Genomic DNA, 20,300 nt, shown 5'->3' on the forward strand with positions numbered 1-20,300 from the left:
GATCCTACGATCGGCATCGGAGGTTAGTGGTCTTTTTCTTTTTATTTAATAAATTCGTCAACCGGATGTACTCTTTTTGCGAAATTCTCGCGGTTTTTTTATTGAAATACAAAATAAATGAAGGAGTTGTTGTCAGAAGATTTCAACGGCAATTGGCGGGAAATCTATTTTCGTACCCGTGTGGCATGTGTGATCATCTCAGGTTCAACGGACTCAATTCCACCGCATCTACCATGCATTACCAACAGCTGCGTCACTATGCGGCGGCGGGCAATGAGCCAGCAGTGTGTGTCATCGGAATACCTCGAGCAAATGCACCCCCCACCCGCACCCCCCGTACCGAAACACATCCTAAATATGAATGTCGGGAAAGCAAGTCTGGTGTCGCCACGCTTTTCTTCGATGTGCATACGCGGCGCGACCCACTGCCATGGCCAGTATCGAGGGGCCACTGATGACGATCCAACCTGAATAGCAGTGAGAAGACAGAAAGGTTTACGTATAATGTGGCGGAACAGATAGCTTCGCTGGTGTTCCACCTTCACAAAGTGGAGAGAATATAATTTTTCGTTCTAGGCGGTGCTGTGTTTTCAAATCTAGGGCCGCACGCGCAACAGAGGATTGTGCCACCCACGGGGCTAAACACCTGCACTTGCAGAATTGAATATATCTGAGCCGTGTGAGTAATACGTCGTGGCGATTAAAAAAATCTTAAAAGAGCAGTTTCTGTGGAGGGGCTGCATTGAAATATTCTCAGAAGGCGTAATAAACGCCTTCAAGGGAAGAAATGTACAACACGCGGTATTCTTTACGTGGGCCAGTTTCCGACATAGCGAACTTTTATTACGTAACACGCGTTTCAATGGTCACGCAATGCGCCTTCCTTGGAGCTGCTCCAGACGCTGCAAAATTGTAGAAGCAAAGATGAAACGCGATTTTCCCATGCCACCCAACAACAGTATTACACGAAAGGCGAGAACCATGCGGTTCCATATAAAATAAAACTCCGTGCTTTCACGTCGCTTAGAAAAACACAGAAAGGAGAATGTGCGCCGAGGGTGTCTAGCTGTAGATTCGTGTGGCAGCGCCTTGAAATTAAAGTAAGGTAGAAGATCAGGGGAATTCGGAAACTTGAAGAGATAGAAAATGATTGGAACACAGGGTGTTGTTGGCTCCAGCGACAACCCGGGTTCCAAGAATTTTTCAGCGCACTGAAATGGATTCTGTGCCTCACATGTATAGGTGATTCACAGATGCTCCTTTCTGACATGACGCACTTTAAAACCTTGGGAGGAAGGCATCTCAATTGAACAGGCAAAAGTGACGTCCTTTTTTTGCTGGCAACAATGAACACACGAAAGCACTTTTTGTACACCAGTGGTCGAAGACCCCTCGTGAAGTCCGTGCACAATAAACATTCTTTCGGATACTGCGTGTTGATTGATGATTAAACTATAGTTCTCAGCATCAATTTATTGGTGTCTTACTACTTTAAGAATTAGTATGAGGAAGTTCAGTCCTGATGCCAGTAAGATGGATAATCCCTGACGAACACTAGAAGAGCGTCAGTGAAATCTTTCGGTGAGTTTGTCTAGAGTTCTGCGACATCTCATCTAGCAGTTTGACGTCATTGAAATGCGGAAATTCGGCTTTTGTTTCCTGCCTACATGCTACCATAAAGGGGAGCAGCCATCACATAGTAACTTGAGGAGTCACTCGGAATCGCCTGAGATCGCCACCATGAGCAGATATACAGTAACGTTCCTGGCGTTGATCCTCTGCATTGCTGTGTAAGTAAAATATCTTTCTTTCATCGACTTTTCTTGCCTGGTAGGACGCAATGTTGCCATAATGTGGAAGCGATGTTACCTACCAACATTGCCTAAACCTGGGTAATTTGCGTTTTTGACAGCATTTCAGCAACACTTAAAACCAACATTCAGGCAATGTTGATGAAGCATCTTTGCATTGAAAAAAAATTTTGTAAAAAACAAGGTGCAGTAATTTTGATGCAACGTTTTCGCAATATTGGTTGCAAGTTCCTACAAGATATAGGCACCTTCGAATGCCTAGTTGCAAGATACAGCAACATTAATATAATGTTGTTGAAGAAACCTTCGAGCGGCTCAGAACATGCCTCAACATTCAGCTGCATTCACTTCTAGGCATTGGTGGGAATACCATAGGTACAGCGCAACAATTTTAGCAGGAAAAAACCACGCGCCTCTACGAAGTGAACCATGACGAGTGGGCGAAGCGCTGGGTATTGTATGGGTGAGTAGCCGCGCGTTACCCGGGCGTTGCCCCATGTAATGTAAATTAAGTGAAATAAAGTAACCTAAAGAGCGGACGGCAAAGCTACGCCCTAAGGTCCATAATGTCTCCGATAAAGTCGCCGACTAGTATAAAGAGTTTGTACTTGTAGGCGTTTATGTTTTGTCTGTAACAATTACAATTGATGTTCCTCTATCGGAAACCTTTTTTTATTTACATGCGCACATATATCTTCTTCTATCGTAAACATTTTTTTCATTCACATAGACACATATATGTTTCGACTCTAGCAATGGTTTTCTATATATCGTGACAGCGGACAGTGAGAGTCGATGACAAAGCCAGGTCCTTAGATCCATAATGTGTACGTTGAAGTCGCCGACTAGTATATGGGTTTGTGCTTGCAGGTGTTTTATATTGTTCTGTTGCAATTATTATTGATATTAGTATATTGCTAAGCCTGGTGTTTCAATTTTACACGGTGCTGTGTCGTGCGCACTGACGCCAAACGGTCGGGCAAGCCCCAGTCTTAAGGTGCTTCGCCCCTGAAACAGAGGCAGCAAAGGTGGCTGGATTTCAAATGAATTTATTGGTGGTACTCCGGCCGCTTTTATACAAGGTGCAAGATTCGTACGCATGCGCGACAACACGTGTGTGATAAAGTCTATAAGAAAGATAGATTTGTTGTGCTCCAGCAAGCTTTATTTAGATCAAAAGGAACCACAGCAATGAAGAAACGGTTCAGGCCCGACAACTTCGACCGCAAACAGCAGAAAAGGAAAGCGTTGAAGCTAACAACGGACCTAAATCTGGAAACCCTAAGGAAGCTAGTGGGCAAGTCCGAAAAATAATACCTGGATGCAAAACCCACAAGCCTTAGCAGCCTGTCAGAGTAATTGTTTCGAGATAGCCTCGTGTCAGAAGCATGTGGGAAGATTTATTTAGGACAATGTGAAACAGCTAACATTCGTAGACCCGTTCCTTGTAAGAAGCTCCTGCGACTTGGTCTATGAAGTGGAGGAAGGGTTTCGCTCTGCCCTGGTGGGATTCTCAGTTTCTTTTGAGGACTTTTATTACTCTGTTCCATGTGATGGCCTTCTTTCTGCGGTGCGGTAATGTTTTGAATAACAGGAGCAGCAATTCCACAATAATGTGGGAAAGAACTTAAACAACTATGTCACACTTTTACAATTTAACTCCATTCAACTACCAGTGACTACGACGGGCAATTTATAATTCAACGCACCGGCATATGTATAGGTAATGGCTCCACTTCTTTGTGACGTCTTCTTCTCTGTTATTGACAAACGTACTTTTGCGAGCCTTGAATGACTGCTTCTTCGTCAAGCGTACCGTTCTGTCGATGATTACCTCGTGTTTGTTGAGGAAAAGGGTTGTTGTAATATAATGACACGGTTGACGACCTGCCCAACGTCTTCAAAGAACATTCCTGGGGCCCAGAGATTGAACTGCTAAAAGACAAGTGTATCCTGCATTTTGACATTGATTTTTCTTGTTTCTCATACTGGGCACACCTGCTGGTGCTACCAGCCCAGGAGCGCTAAGAATGTCCTTCCTTTTCATAGCGGCTATTCAAAGTTAATTGAAAAGAGCCATTGGGACCACGTGTGATCGGGCCGCCCTTCAGAAATCATGTGAGCATGAAGGCGATGTCAGCATAAATGACCAGATAGAGACTAAAAGCTGCTGGCTATCCCAACAGGGTCATCATACTCGTTTCCGAAACCCTCCTGCAGAAAGTAAAGAAAATAAATAGGACCAAAAGGGAAAAAAACAAAGACCATTGCATGCTATACCGTACGTACATAGATTGTCTCACAATTGGAAGAAAATAGCGACCAGAGGCAATGTCAATTCGTTGTATTCCGCCCCTTGTAGACGCTCAAATGTGGGTGTCCTTAATAGCAACAATAGTATTCGACTACGCAACATTCATCACGAGATGAACTGACTGATTGCCAATCAGATGTGTAGAAAATACCGTTGAGCTGTGAAATTATATACGTAGGACAAACAGGCCGATGCTTTAATGACGGAGACACACAGCATGTATACAACGTAAGAAATTGGTATGGTAGCCGCATGGGTGTGCATTGGGAGGGAATGCAAAGGACATCCTCTTTTCTACGAGACAAGGCTTTGAAGAAAGCAAAACCGAAGGAAGAAAGATTTTTCATATAGAAGTGCGATTGGTCCCTATAACTGATGTCATACTTCAGGGTTCCGAAATGTTTTTGCAGCAATCAATGCGTGAAGCAGTAAACTCAGATAGTGATGTCAATTGGTGATTACTTGGCAGTGTTGTGCAGGGCCCCAGGAAATCTGCAACGCGATACTGTTATCGGGTCCCGTTGCATCGCCTTGTCATTCGCTTTCGCATGATTCACGTCTTGGTGGAAACCTCAACTGCGCTGTGAAAAACGGAACCTCCGCACGTGCGGCATTGGCCGTTGCAAAATCGACATGCACGCCCACTGTACGTGAAATCGCGAAGTACCCATTACGTGTCCTGTAAGGCAATATGCTATCTTTTTTGACGTGCTCACTTTGTTGACGCTGTGGCAGATTATGAGGATGATGACCGACTGCGGCTGAGCACTGTGTGATGAATGGGCAGTTCTAAACCACGCACTTGTTACGCAAGGGTGTGTGACGTATATGATGCGATTCAACGCCTCTGCCGCACACATTATATGTTATTGAGCTTGCAGCACTCTCGCAGGTCAAGCGGTCTGTGACGCTGCTTCAGTGCAGCTTTTAGTGCCACCATCCTTCATGCGCTGCTTGGGGAAATAGATACTCAATTCCATATTGCATTTGCCAACGTGACTGCTCGGCCGAGACGACGCCTCTATTGGCACGCTTCTTGTTCCATAGTCTTCAAGCACTGGTATGGCTCTGCTGTACAAAATTCTTCTGGCCAGCAGAATTTCGAGGTTTGTTCCACGCTCTCTCACTAGGGAGAAGCTGTGTTTGTCGACCCTGTGCCGTTGCATCGTTGGCGCAATATCAGGGGCGAGAATGGGACTCGGCGGAAAGGGCTACGCCGCACAGAGAAGGGCCTGATGAATATGGGGAAAAGCTGTGCATCGTCTAGAGGAGTACCATAGCTGGAACTGATAGTACATATTGCTTTATTGCCTCATTTGCGCAGTTGGTACTTAACCTAGGACAATAAAAGAAACAACAACGAAGAAACTTAGCAATAAAGGCGGAAGTGCGAAGGTCCGAGTGAAAGGGGTAACAGATTTTCTGTTCGATGGTTTTCACAGATTGAAACTGGCAGCAATTTTTTCTTTGATGCATTCCTCGAAATTTACGGCTCATGGACAAAGCCGCCGACACCAAAGTTTCAGCGACATGGTATCCATAACGCTCTCGCGGTAATATGTATTGCTGGGGGGTACATATTCCTTTCCATCAGTCGTTGGGACCGCTTTTTTTTAAAACGTAATGCTTCGCGTAAATATCGGATCAGTGTTTCTTCATATAGAAGCTCTGCGTTTCGATGAAATCGAAAGGGAACTGTGGCAGATACAAAGGCTATAGTCACGGCGGGAGAGGAGCAAACGTTCAAGCGCACGTTATGGTAACCCCTAATTTTATTGGATTATATCCACTTTGAAATTTTACGGATGGGATGATAGGCTGCGGTTTAGGGACAAGATCTCCAGCGCAGCTGAAACACCAATGTACCACCGCTTGTAATATTAGGTTTTCTGTATGTAGACAAATATGCTTTGAGCTCGCTGTCATTTAAAAGAGTACGGAATGCAACACACATCCCAGACGTCCTTCCAATAAGACATACATAAATTCATTCTTCATAGAATCAACACCCATGATACAGCGAAAAACAAGAGGGGTAGTGGGATAACTGCGCAGCTCCTGCCATGGGGGAGGTGAAGCCGATCGTGGTAGTCGTTTTACAGTGAACAAGAAGATGGGTAGTGCGCTCACTGCGCGGACTCTGCAACGGGACAGGTGAAGCCGCTGACGTTACCAGGGCGACAGTGAACTAGAAGAGGGTTAGTGGGTCACTGTGCGGCAGCTGCAACACGGGACGTGAAGCCGCTGATGTTACCCGCGCTACAGTGAATGTGAAGAGGGGTAATGGGCATACTGCGCGGCCGCTGCAACGAGAGAGGTGCAGTGGCTCATGTTACCCGTGGAACAGAGGGGTGGTGGGCTCATTTGCGGCCGCTGAAACGGGAGAGGTGACGCGGCTGTGAGCCCGGGAACCTGGACAATAGTCGAACGGTATTTCTTCGGGAATCCGCTCTTGCTCCCGTGCGACGGCAACGAACTCGCACCGCAACTCACTGGGTTGTCCCTTGCACGTGTCGGTGTGCGGGACTAGTCGCGAGTCATGGCCTAAATGTGTTGTGCAGTGGTTAGTCACCACCAAAGGCTATGTGTACTCTTTCCTTCTTCCCCGTACCCGAGAACCTCCTAAGTTTTGAATGTTGTCCAAGAAAGACTGGTGTCGCAACGCTTCTGCTGATGTGCATACACCGCTTGACCCACGGCTGTGGCCAGTATTGTAGCAAGGGGCAGCTGATGACATTGCTAGACGATTGGTTACACTAAGAGAGAAAATTTTAAGTGTCATTTAACAAACAGCTTCGCTAGTCGTCCGCTCTCACAGAGTAAAAGAGCTTTCGTTTTATTTTCTACGTGCTACTCGTTTTTCAAGCCGAGGGCATTACACTCAGAAGCCTAATGTCCTAGCCACTGGGTTAAACCCCGAGGCTTGTAGAAACAAATTATTCCGAACTATGTGAATAAGATGTACCAGCTATAAAAAATGTAAAGAATAGTTTCTGCGGAGGTTTTATTAAAAGAATTCCCGCCAACTCCACTTCGCGAACAGTGTCGAAATAGCGAAGCTGATTCGACGACTCAACGCTACGCCATCAACGGACGCGGAAGCCTCGACTAAGAGCAGCTTCGCTAGTAATATTTCCTAAGGCGAAGTAAATTGCCTCACTGGTGAAAAATATAAAAGCATCACGGAGCATTCTGCGCAGGGGCCAATTTTCGACATCGTGAACGTTACACAGTGAACACGCGTTTCTGTGGTCGCATGATCCCTGTTCCTTTGGGAAGTTCCGGTTGTTCACAAACGCTGAAAACAAAGATGAAACACGCGGTGCCGATTCCACCCGAAAACAGCATTACACGAAAGAACGCAACCATGCGCCTGCATACAATAAAACTCCCTGCTTACACATCTTTCAGGCAAATTTTAAAGGAGATGGTGCTCGGAGTTTTTTCTAGAGGTAGATTCGTGACGCAGCGCACTGAAATTCAAATAAGGTAGAAATGTAGGGGAAGGTGGAATCTTGACGAGATGAAAAAACTAAGAGGACACTTGAGCTTCGCCTACAAGAGTAGAACGCGATAGCGTAATCGGGCCGCATAGGCATGGCCTTCTCAACTACTTCAGTTCTCGGTGCATGCCTCAAACATGTCGTAAGGAGACGAATGAATGTGCCCCTAACATTGGCTGTTTCAAGCTACCTTGGAATGCATTTTGCACGTACAGTTGTTAAGTGTCGACCACGCCAGAGTTCTTCCTTTTGCGGGTCAGCGAAGGGCCTACTACGCGTCCGCAGGGCAACACGCGAACCGACGCAACTGCTCACTTCGTTGAGGCTTTTCAGCTGATGCTGATCAAACATGTCTGAGCACTTTGTAATGGGTGGTACTCTTACACACCTACTCATTACGCATTTCACATGTTTTGACGCCTGGGGGATTGTACGCTTCTGCCACCCAATATTACGCGCGTTAAAGACACTCCTTCCACTACACGACATTCATGTAGCGTTTGCTTCCGAAGTAGTTTCAAGCAATGACGTGGCGCTGTCGTAGAACACCTGTTTGCTAAGGAGACAGCCAGGGTTCGATTCTCACTAGATCTTATGATAGTATTGCGATAAATATTATATGGACATTCTCGGTTGGATTCTGCTGTCTCCGTCTTGTCCCCCCCATATATATATATATATATATATATATATATATATATATATATATATATATATATATATATATATATATATATATATAACCCTCAAAAATATAATACAGAAAAAAAATTGGCCGCGTATCTGCGTGCTTCGCTGCAAATGTCGTCTAAAGACGATAGAAGAGGCGCTGCGTCAGATATGGACGCCATCTGGCAATACGTCGGGAACATGAGTGCTGTGTTGCGGACTGGTAGTCCCGGCGCAGCAGCAGGCGAAGACCGGCGGTGACCAAAACCTCCGGCGGGGACGCCAGCCAGCCCGAACACGTGGTTTGGCGCGAAGCGCTGAATCAGAAGAAACGTCCGTACTCAACGAGTACTCTCCACACACTCTTTTATTTACACGTCGCCTGGCTAAAACAGGAATGCCATAGCGGCGTCCCATGGCATTCGTACAGTGCAATACAGAACCGCAACCGAAACACAACAATGTGCTCGTTCAGAGGGCACGGAGGAAGTCAAGTTTAATGCGCAGTAGCATTTTCAGCGCAGCTTAAGAAACTAGGGTCTTTAGAATTACGTACGTATGCATTTTCTATTAAAGGAACACACCACCTAATACTTACCTAGTGATGTTGTGCCTCAGATATGCGTAATGTTTGCTTTTTGATCGACAATGTACACAAGTATGAACCTGGTGGGCCGTTCAAGATGCCTGGCCCTTGGGCAAGTGGTTCAACTTTGGCCGAGTGACTGAATCGCGTGACGTGCGGACAAACAGAAAGACAGACCAAAATTTCTCCGTTTAAGTATCCCAAGAAAGACTATCGTCTTTAATACCTCCCGATGCGTGGATTTGAATGGGCGACCTCGCTCCACAGCGCTCGGCATTGGACGGCTAGGCCACGGAACGTACGTTCTTCAGCTATTTATATACACCATTTACTGCTGGCGGTACGCAGATCCTAGGGGTGTTTCAGCGTGTAATCTGCATTACCGGCGAGATTGCTCGCAGGGTGCGTTTCAAAGTCGTCACTCCGCTCAATGCGGGCGCTCCGCTGACACCTGTACTGTACTTTGCCCTACAGAGGGCCTCGTCGCCCGATCGCGCACTCGCTTATCTCGGAACGGAGGCCGTTTTTTCGTCTTCTACTTTCACCGTAATGGTAACGTTGAAGTTACAGAGTGCGCGAACGTCACTTCGCTCGCTGCAGCGGCGGCGTTTGCGATAGGAGTGCGAAGAAGTCACAACTGTGACTGTTCGCGCTCGTGCTGTGTATACCTGTGCGTTCGTTTCGTGCGCGCTTCTTTGTATTTCAGCAGCGCGCTTTTAGTGCCGAGCTGTGACAGTTGTTAGTTCTCTTCGTGCGCATTTTGGGCTTCTGCAGCGCGTAGCAAGTTTCGAGGTGCTTGCCGTTCTTCGCGTGGCATTCCAATTTTTCCCTATCGAATTCATATCTTGGCCCTTGCGGCGAAACAGTTACTTTTTTATGATTTCTTTTATTTGGATCTTTTTCAATCTTTTGGTGACGGACAAGATGATAATTCTTCACTCGAATCCAATTTCGCCGACACCGGAATTCCTGGAAAATGGGTTTTTCAACGCCATCGCATTGAAACGCTTGGCACATTGGGTGTTCCTCTGTTCCAGGAACTCAGCTTTCAATGAAATTCCTTGGAACTCAGCGTCAAATGCTTTCACTGGGAGAAAATCTTTTGTCCCCGTGAGAAAAAGTGCGCCTGTTGCATTGTTGCTTCTCGGGTGCTCATTTCACACATGACGCGCTTGAACTTTGTGGGCGGAATGCGTCTTATTTGAGTAGACAAAAGCGAGGCAATTATGTTTTGCTCGCAACAATAAACACTCGTATTGCGCGCATCTGTGGTCAGAAACCAATGTTCCCAAGAAACAGTTCAATTAGGGCAATACGTGTTCGTTGATGAGGAAAACACATTTGCCCTCGTCAACGTCTCGGTGTTTTACAAATGAAAAAGTCGAGAACGTAAACAGAAACCACACTTTGGCTCTAGTCTGACATTTGCGACATCTGAGCTGGCATTTTGATGACATTGATGTGACTTCCGCTTCATTTGTGCACCCTTCCAATAAGTCGTATAGCATAAAGGAGACTCTTTGGCGGCACTTTGGTGAATCCCTCACCGAAAGTTGAGAAGTTTCATTGGAATCGCGGGACGACTTTACTCAGAACTCTGAGACAACTCACCTGGCAGTTCCAAGATATTGAAATGCACAAATTGTCCTTTTGTTTCCAGCCTCCTCATAGAGGGGTCACTATAAGGGGGGAAAGTCGTCGCTCGGGTAACTTGAGAACTCACTGTCCGAATTTGGCCGTGATCACCACCATGCGCAGATATACAGTAACGTTGCTGGTTTTGATGCTCTGCTCTATTGTCTAAGTGAAATCTGGTCGCTGTTGTGAGTTTTTTTTTATTTCTCAGGTTTTACTGAATAAATTGGTTGTGATAAATATCAAATACTTGAGGTTTGGTGCTTCGAAGATTAACGTACGAAAAGTCAATACTGAGGAAAAAAAAACATGAAATTGTTACTGTATCCTTGACCTATCCCTAAGAGACTTGTTGCGTACGCCCACACCTGGCACAAAAAATATATCAGTAAATATGTATGAGCAACTTATGGTTCTGCAATAACTTCGCTTCACTCTTAGCGTCCGAAAGGTTCCATAAGAAAGAAAGAAAAACAGCTGAAATGAATGTAAATTCTTGCCTTGGACATGGCCGTGTCGCTAGGTATATGAGCATCACCTCCTTGGTTAATAATTGTCCATCGAGAAAGACAATCGTTAACCATTAGAGGACGACATTATCTTCTGAAGCTACGAAATGCACACATTAGCTTTTTTGAGGAGCCTGTGCTGCACGCATGCGGCATACGCACGGAAATTATTCTGAATCTGTACCGTAACGGCTGCGTACATTTGCGACGTTGCCGAACAAATGTCATGCAACCACAATATCCATATTGAGAACGATCAATTTGTTTTTGGTCTACAATTATGTGCCTGCAGTCGAGTCCTTTTCGCCGTATGCATCGAACGTTGAGCAGAACACCCCTCACATTTGATGCTGTTTTTACAAAAGTGTTGCTATCCTACCATGAGCGAGTTTACAATGCAGATAGCTTACTAAGATATAACACGCAAACTTGTTTAGTCTAAATCAGACCATGTTATCCAGCATAATATCCCACTGAGTTGGGTTGTAATATTGTAGCGCAACAGATCTCGACCTGGTTGGTTATTCATCATAAGAAAAAACTGCCCATACCTTACGAAAGAACATGAGGCACAGGCGCTTGTGTCTGGTGTTGCTTCGTAAAGTGCGTGCTGTTTTTGCATTACCATATCGTAACATAACTGTATTTCGGCCTGTTCTCACAATAGCGCCTTGGTGAAAATGATTCTTGCTTGTTGGTGTGCGTTATCCGCTATCACGCGATGTTAATCATATCAAGATCGTACGTGTTAACCCCCTTTCCTTTATGCCGCGCTATTGGAGGTATCAAAGCTTATGAGTTGCATAGAGGCTAATTGCTAACAAGCATTGACATGGTGCTGTGATATAGTCTCTAGGAATGTCCCGTTAAGAACCGGAATGTGTGCAGTTGTATAAAGCCTTACTTTTGGCGGCACGAGTTCACACGACTGTTTTCACGTTTTCAGATTTCGTTCCAGTGCGAAGCCTAGCGATTATTCTAATGACTCAAAAGTACAAGAGAGAGCTGACCTTAGTTGGTGCAGTAATTATGTGAGTACTTTACTGCCCGTTCTTTGATATTAAACTTTCGTGGTAAGGAGAAAAAGAACCTTGGTAATACTGCTCAATTTGCTCCCAAAATTTGCGCCAGGAGCCCAAAATATGAGAAAAGTTAGCAGCATCGTTTTGGAGAAAGCACTCAAAGTGTGTTGGTGTTGTAAAAGCGAAAGTGTTATGCGTCTATGCTGGCGATGACCTTGGCGACCACCTTGCTAAGACTGCGCCATGCTAAATAATCCTGCTGGACGCAAAGAATGTCGGGCTACGAGGAGGCATCAAACTCGCCTATTCTGCATGACAGTCAAGTAGTTACCACATATGCACGCAATTAAGTACTTGAAAATGCTTCAGAAGAAGGTCATATACAGCTGTGTTTTCCGGTAAGGAGTCCCGTCAAAATATCTCATACTGCATGGCCGGCGCGTGTAATCGCATGAAGCGTCACATCATATAAATTGCTAATTAGTGGGTGGTAGAAAGCTGCCAATCGATTACAAAAGGTTCTGCAATTGCCTTACAAAGGCAACTTCAGCATCACATATCCGCAAATGCACGGAGATGATGATTATGATACTTGTTGGCCTCACTTTTGTATCGAGGCAACGACACATTACATTACATGAAACCGCGCTAAAAAATCCCGCCACCTCGCCGTAAAGGGAACCCTGAGTAGTATGCGAAGAAACCATGAATCGACTTAGATTTCTGTAAATGTTTTATTTTCTTCATCACGGTCCATGGTCCCTCTATTCGAGGTTACCCTGATGTTGTTACTTATCATATACGACTTTAAGCTCAGGGGAACGTTTTCCCTTAAGTATAACGGCCTTGTAGACCGCAAAGTATAAAGTAAATGACTCTTGCTGCAAAGGTTGCAGCTTGAAGTTTGAGAATGCGGTGTCAACGCGCCCGTTTCGCTTCCGCTTCGCGAGCGCGCCGCTCCGGATCGGCTGGGGCACTGGCTACGTCGACGCGACGCGGGGGAGACAGGCCTCGCTTCACAAGCTGCTTGCATGAATGACGATTTATGGCGTAGGGGGTACCTTGCACGGTTTATGGCGTAGTGGGTACCTTGCATGATATATGGCGTAGTGGGTACCTTGCATGATTTATGCTAGAGCAGGCGCCGCAGTGGAGCGAGCGCTCTATCGCACACCCATATGTCAGGCAAACATTCCTTTCTGCACACCATGCGCGAGCTCTCCGCTCATGCAAAAACTTCGTTCTCTTCTTTCTTTCATGTATCTAGCGGCACCGTTTTATCAGGCAAACATTCCTTTCTTCACACCATGCGGGAGCTCCCCTCTCATGCCAGCATTTCGTTGACTTCTTTCTTCCATACATCTAGTGGCACGCAGGGCACTGGTCACACCGGGGGGACAGGCCTCGTTCATAAGCTGCTGCGCATCTAAAAACAACCGGAAATACAGGAGCGGACGCACGCAGTGCTGTGTGCGTGTTCTGTATGCGCTGTCATTTTTGCGTTGTTCCATGCAGTATATACTGGCGCTCCCAGAATAATTCGGAACGGCGGACACGCAGCCGCTCGCTGGGGCAGCGCTTTGGAGGATAAGTACAGGCAAGGTCCGCGCATGCGCGGTCTTCCTAGCGAGCACGTTTCGCTCCACAGTTCATCTAGATTGGCTTTGACTTCCCCGAAAAGGGTAGTTTAGGTGCCCTTTAGCTCCATGACAAGGAGGGCTGGACGGATCAGCGCCTGTAGCATTGCACACACCGAAATCTACAAATAGCAAAAATTTGGCAGATCCCACGCCCCGTGGGAGTCGGTTTCATGCAAAGCAGCCGGCCAGTGATTGTCTAGGCAGCGTTTCTGGCTTTGAGCCAAGCGTTAGGAGGTGGATCGACGTGTTTTTGTATGTAGCAGTTGCGGGCATATCGTGGTCTTACCAGGAACGTCGAATACACTGGCATTTGAAGGGTAACTTATGGTCTGACGTAACGTCAGAACGCACGTTACACCACAGACGCCAGTATTATCGAAACAAAGTGCACTTTACGGTGCGATGGTGTGAATATCATGCGTACCATTCGTTAGCGCATTCCTCCGAGGCCGAGCAACGCTTGAATATGGCTTGCTGAATCATAGGAATACATATGCATTGTTTATTAGACTACTCTGGAAGCAGACTCAACACTGCAACCACAATAGACGTTGACCCGACATGACGACTGTATGATAGGAAAAATATATAATGTTTATTGCTTTGTTATAAAATAGTATAGCCAGCACTGCAACCAAAATTGACGTTGCACTGACACTACGCCTGTATAAGGTCTCTCCAAAGCAGCTTAAGACGTGGCGAGGCTCTGTGGCAGAATACCTGACGGCCACGCAAAATACTTGAGTTCGATTCCGGCTCGGTTCCTGATTTCTATTCTTTGCTTTCGTTGGTTCAACGCTGCCGATGTCGGTTTCTCTTAACGCTCTCGCATTTGAATTACCAATGTCTTTTCTCGCCGTTCCTGGGTAGACAAATTGTCATTCTCCTGTGGCGCATACCCATATACCGCGGCCACACATGTCTGGAGGAAAAGGTTTGGCGACGTACGCGACGGCATTTTCCCGTTATACATGTCATGACCAGGCAGTCATACTTGTCAAGTTCTCTAACCCTCCTATACGAATTTCGGTCTACACCAAATTAAGGTGGGGATCACGAGAGCACCCAGACGTAGGAGGCTAGATAGATAGATAGATAGATAGATCTATCTATCTATCTATCTATCTATCTATCTATCTATCTATCTATCTATCTATCTATCTATCTATCTATCTATCTATCTATCTATCTATCTATCTATCTATCTATCTATCTATCTATCTATCTATCTATCTATCTATCTATCTATCTATCTATCTATCTATCTATCTATCTATCTATCTATCTATCTATCTATCTATCTATCTATCTATCTATCTATCTATCTATCTATCTATCTATCTAGCCGCCTACGACTTAGTGCTCTCCTGGTCGCTTGGTTAATCGAATGTGCACCAAAGTTGGTATGGCGTAACATGACAGTATGACGAACATAAATGACAAGTCATAACATGAAAATCATGACACGCATGTCATGTACAGCATGATTTACATGCCACGCTCATGGTGCGCTGGCGGCCGTTTCGCTAGCTTGATATACACCAAAATTGGTATCTTGTGACGTGACTGTGTGACGAGCATAAATAACACGCGTTAACATGAAAATCATGAAAGGCATGTCATGTACAGCATGACTTATGTGCCACGCTCATGGTGCGCTGGCGGCCGTTTCGCTGGCTTGATCTACCCCAAAATTGGTATTGGGTGACGTGACTGTGTGACGAACATAAAAAAACACGAGTTAACACGAAAATCATGACACGCTTGTCATGTACAGCATGACTTACGTGACACGCTCATGGGGCGCTGACGGCCGTTTCGCTAGCTTAATCTACCCCGAAACTAGTATTGCGCGTCATGACGTTGTGACGAACGTAAAAACGCGAGTTAGCATGAAAATCATGACACGCATGTCATGTACAGCATGACTTACGTGTCACGCTCATGGGGCGCTGACGGCCGTTGCGCTAGCTTGATCTACCCCGAAATTGGTATTGGGTGACGTGACTGTGTGACGAACATAAACAACACACGAGATAACATGAAAATCATGACACGCATGTCATGTACAGCATGGCTTACGTGCCACGCTCATGATGCGCTGGCGGCCGTATCGCTAGCTTTATATACGCCAAAATTGGTATCTTGCGACGTGACTGTGTGACGAACATAAAAAACACGAGTTAACACGAAAATCATGGCACGCTTGTCATGTACAGCATGACTTACGTGTCACGCTCATGGGGCGCTGACGGCCGTTTCGCTAGCTTGATCTACCCCGGAGTTGGTATTGCGCGACGTTACTGTGTGACGAACATAAATAATAGGAGTTAACATGAAAACCATGACACGCATTTCGCTAAACGACATACAAGACGATGTATGCAGCTCTTTGCTGGCTGCTTCGCATTACATCGATTCCCACAATGCGTGGGATCTGCCGGCTTTTTTATTTGCGCACCACATTACATGGTTCGCATATATTTGTGCAACAATACATTACAGGATCTAGCTTCTTGGTAGCGAGTATTCTTACATTTTGATTCATTCTTACATTTTGAGTTCGTTGCCGCCAACACTCATTGTCGTTTGCTCAGGGGGAGTGTACAAGGCAATTACAATTAAGGGCAAGCAATGTACAAGGCAATGTACAATTAAGGGTAAGCTGTGTGAGCCGAATAAACAATAAATCATATCGTAGCAAATACATGTACTACAGGAAGCGGTCTCAATAGGAAAATGGCGAAACGCGTGCCTCTGCCATCTTTTAAATATGTTCGTATCTCCTCATCAATCGCGCCACCGATGTGCTTACGACTGCATCAGACAAAATCGCCGCCTCTTCCTAGTGCTAGTCAGAGTAAAATACCATAATTGTTCTGATCAAATGATAAATAGGGCCCAAAGTAACGAAGGAAGAATGTCGTCCAAGCACAAGAACACGCACGCACGAGAACTATGCCTCAGCGCGCCTGCATGCGCACACACGGCCTGTCACAGACACCACCTACCCAGCCCGTCCAATCAAAACGCGAAGGGACACCTAGATTTACTGCTTTGTAGGAACTAAGCGGATATATGGGTACAATAGGGAGCAACGCTTGCTTGCGAGGGAGATCGCGCACGCATAGACCGCGGTACTACCTTTCTGTGGGCGCACTCCCTCGGCGAGCGACTGCGTGTTCGGCGTTCCGAATTATTCTTAGAGCGCCTGTAAGGTGCTGTCCACTCGTAGAAGAACATGGCTCAGCGTGGCCGTGCTGCGCTGAGTGCACCCGTCGCTTGAGGCCTTCCTCAAGCGACTGGGCATCGCCAGTCTACATGGTGGCGAAGAAAGGTCCTGGGAACTGGAGAAGATGTGGGGATTACCACGCTCTCAACGCCCACACCATACCAGACCGTTATCCGCTTCATCATTCGCAATACTTCAATCGAATTTCGCTGGGTGCACAATCTCCTCGAATACTGACTTAGCGAAGACTTGTCGCCAGATTCTTGTAGAACCCGCCCACATTTCGAAAACGGCTATCACCACCCATTCCTGTCTGTTCGATTGCGCAATGCTGCACATACTTTTCAGCGCACTATGAACGAGGTCACGCGAGGTCTCAATTTCGTCTGCCTTGATGACCTCCTCGTTGGAAGCTCATCTGGCCCTTAGAATGAAGAGCACCTGCGCACCCTCTTGCACCACCTGCATGATTACGGTCTCGTCATTAATCCGAATAAGTGCAACTTCGGCGCCGCTAAATCGAGTATACAGGCTACCTGGTCACTTGACACGGTGTACAGCCCCACGCCACAAAGTGAACCCTATTGAAGACTTTCCAACCCCGACTTCGCTGAAAAGACACCGAAAATTTTGGGCCTACTAAACTTTAATCGCCGCGTTCTTCCAAAGTACGCCACATTCCTAAAGCTCCTGAACGACCTATTCGCTATGAAAAAAGATCCGGCTACGCCAATAGATTGTACCGCGGACGCTGCATCTGCTTTCGCCACCGCCAAGAAGGTGCTGGAAGACGCCACCATCACCATACATCCCGTTCCTGATGCCCAGATTTGTCTCATCATAGATGCATGGAGCGTGGCAGTCGGCGCAGTTCTTGAGCAGCACGTACCCCGTTGGCAGCCCCTTCGCTTTTTCTCGCAAAACCTAAATCTACCAGGAGCAAAGTACATTATATTCGCCCGAGAACACTTTGCTGTGTACCTCGCCATCAAGCGTTTTCGCCATTTTCTGAAGGGGCAGGACTTTTACATCGTTAGAGATCACACGCCCCTGACGTTTGCCTTCCACCGCAATCACAGCAATTACACTGCTCAGTAGATCCGCTAACTATGCTTTATCTCCGAGTTCACAGTGGATCTCTGACACGTCCTTGGAGCGGAAAGTGCTGCCGCTGATGCACTCTCCCGCATCGATGCCTTGTAGGCCGTGCCACCGCTAGACATGGAAGAGCTAGCAGCTGCTCAAGCAAAGACTGTTAGCTGGTTCATCTTCGTTCCTCATTCACGTCTCTATCGTTCCCAGAGTGGCCGCTTCCGTTTTTTACCTCGTTAATGACGTGTGTAACGCATACTGGTGGTCCTCGACCCTTCGTGAATTCTGCTTTTCGTCGCGCAATTTTTGATTATTTGCACAACAACCATACTCGTATTCGTGTGACCCAAATGCCTGTCAGCTCTCGTTCTATTTGGCCAAGCATCAATCCAGATGTCCGACGCCGGGCGCGGACCTGCCTTCAATGCCAGCGTGTTAAATTTGCAGTCACACTACCACGTCAACATCCCCCTTTCGGCCTCCATACGCGATGTTTTCTGACGTCGACATCGACATTGTCAGCCCTCTTCTGCTTGTTACCTGCTGGCTTGTGTGGATCGCTTTGCCAGATGGCCGGGAACGTTTCCTTTTCCGACATTAGGGCACCGACAGCTGCTAAGACTTTCACAAACGGCTGGCTGGCGCGCTTTGGATGCCTTTCGGTCGTCACCACCAACCGAAGTCATGAATTTCAATCGGCCCAATTCAGCGCACTTGCCAGCATACTAGGTATTCGAACATCCACACGACAAAGCTCCGACAAAGCGTACTTCAGAAATGATGGTAATGGCGATGGCTACTCAAGAAGTACCACATATATTTGCTACTTCAGGCAATATTTCTTAGGTAATAATGTGTTACAGCTTAGGCAGCCCTTAGAATAAACTTTAGCTACAAACGCGGCAGATGCGGCCATTGCTCGGTTTGTGCTGGGCATGCACTTGTCGGCCGTGGCGATAAACTACTTGAGAGCGGGAATAGCCAACTAGATTTTTTGTTTTGTATTATGTTTTGATTCGTAAGAATATTGCCAATAACGAAAGCTATAATTTAAAAAACACAATGAACTCAGATTTTGAAAACAACTTATTTATTTTTGAGCGACTGCTACGAGGCTAGACACTCCGACGTAGTATAGCAAGCTAGTTCCTAGCCACTGTAGACGTAGCGAGTAGCGAAGCTAGCTTGAAGAACGCACTCGCCAGCAAGTGCGCTTACCAGCAAGTGTGCTTGTCTCTTATATTGCACTTAAGTTGGCCCTTGTGACAGGGGGTGTTAAACAGCTGCGCTGTTAAGAGTTATGTTAGCTTTTATGGTTCAACGATGGTCACTGATGTATTCACTAACGTCTGTTTCAGGGCTGCTCCTCCACTCCATGTCCACCTCCCTGTCAGTGTCCTAGCGGGTGGCAAGCAGCATTTAATGGCAAAGGATATGTTTGCTACTGAAAATAACATTTCGTCGTTGTCTACATTCGTACAGAATCGTGTTCGTTATGAAATTCAATCTTAAATAAACGATGAAACACCATAAATTGATAGCGGGTAGATTTTTCTTCTTGTGCTCGAAGCAATCATACTTGACTTTCGAAATAAAGTATAAGTTGTGAAGAAGATGAAATCTTGCAGCGTTCACAAATCTTTGGAACACTGGTTGCTGCCGGAGTCAAATTTTCGACACGTGGAACTGCCTTTCAGGGTTGCAACTTTTGCAACCAGTTGCAGCCTTGGAGAAGACAAGTCCACTTGTCGAAACGTTAACATCTGCGACACCCAGTGTTCCAAGAATAATTCACTCACTTTGGTATATATACAGATGTGGCAATCAGCATTGAAAAACAATTCAGTATCGCGTATGTCTTCCAGAAATACGCATTCTTGCGAGTAGATTAGCTTGTCTTGTTATTAGGCAGTACCATTTATTTTTTTTGCTCTCATTACAAAGAACGTTGTTCTTAATAAGGAAGCAAACTGCGGTGAAACTTACAACGTCTGGAAGTTGCTTGACATATTTTACGTATACCCTTCAAGGATAATGAAATGTCTATGCATAGGTGGTAGTTAAGGCGCGTTTATTGGATGTTATTCTATTATTATGCTAACAAGGATATTGCTTGGACGGCATGAAAGCAACTACGCTTTGATTATGGCGATGTGAATGCTCGCCTTCTAACGACATCGTGTCCTTGTGCAGTATAGGTACGCGCTTTTTTGACAGAGACAAAGGCAGGGCTTCGCTGAACAAAAATCACACCATCTCCCGCTAAAGGGGACCATGAGGCGATGCG

At 46.1% G+C, this 20,300-nt stretch overlaps 1 long non-coding RNA gene across 1 annotated transcript; it reads left to right on the forward strand.

Moving 5' to 3' along the window:
• The first annotated feature begins 1,712 nt into the window (after positions 1 to 1,712).
• On the forward strand, positions 1,713 to 19,621 carry LOC119404144 (uncharacterized). The gene is made up of 3 exons (XR_005186184.1): positions 1,713 to 1,790; positions 11,974 to 12,058; positions 19,372 to 19,621. It is a non-coding gene; the product is annotated as an uncharacterized LOC119404144 (long non-coding RNA).
• Positions 19,622 to 20,300: the final 679 nt, after the last annotated feature.

The sequence above is a fragment of the Rhipicephalus sanguineus genome, chromosome 9 (assembly GCF_013339695.2).
Source record: "Rhipicephalus sanguineus isolate Rsan-2018 chromosome 9, BIME_Rsan_1.4, whole genome shotgun sequence".
Taxonomy (NCBI): Eukaryota; Metazoa; Arthropoda; class Arachnida; order Ixodida; family Ixodidae; genus Rhipicephalus; species Rhipicephalus sanguineus.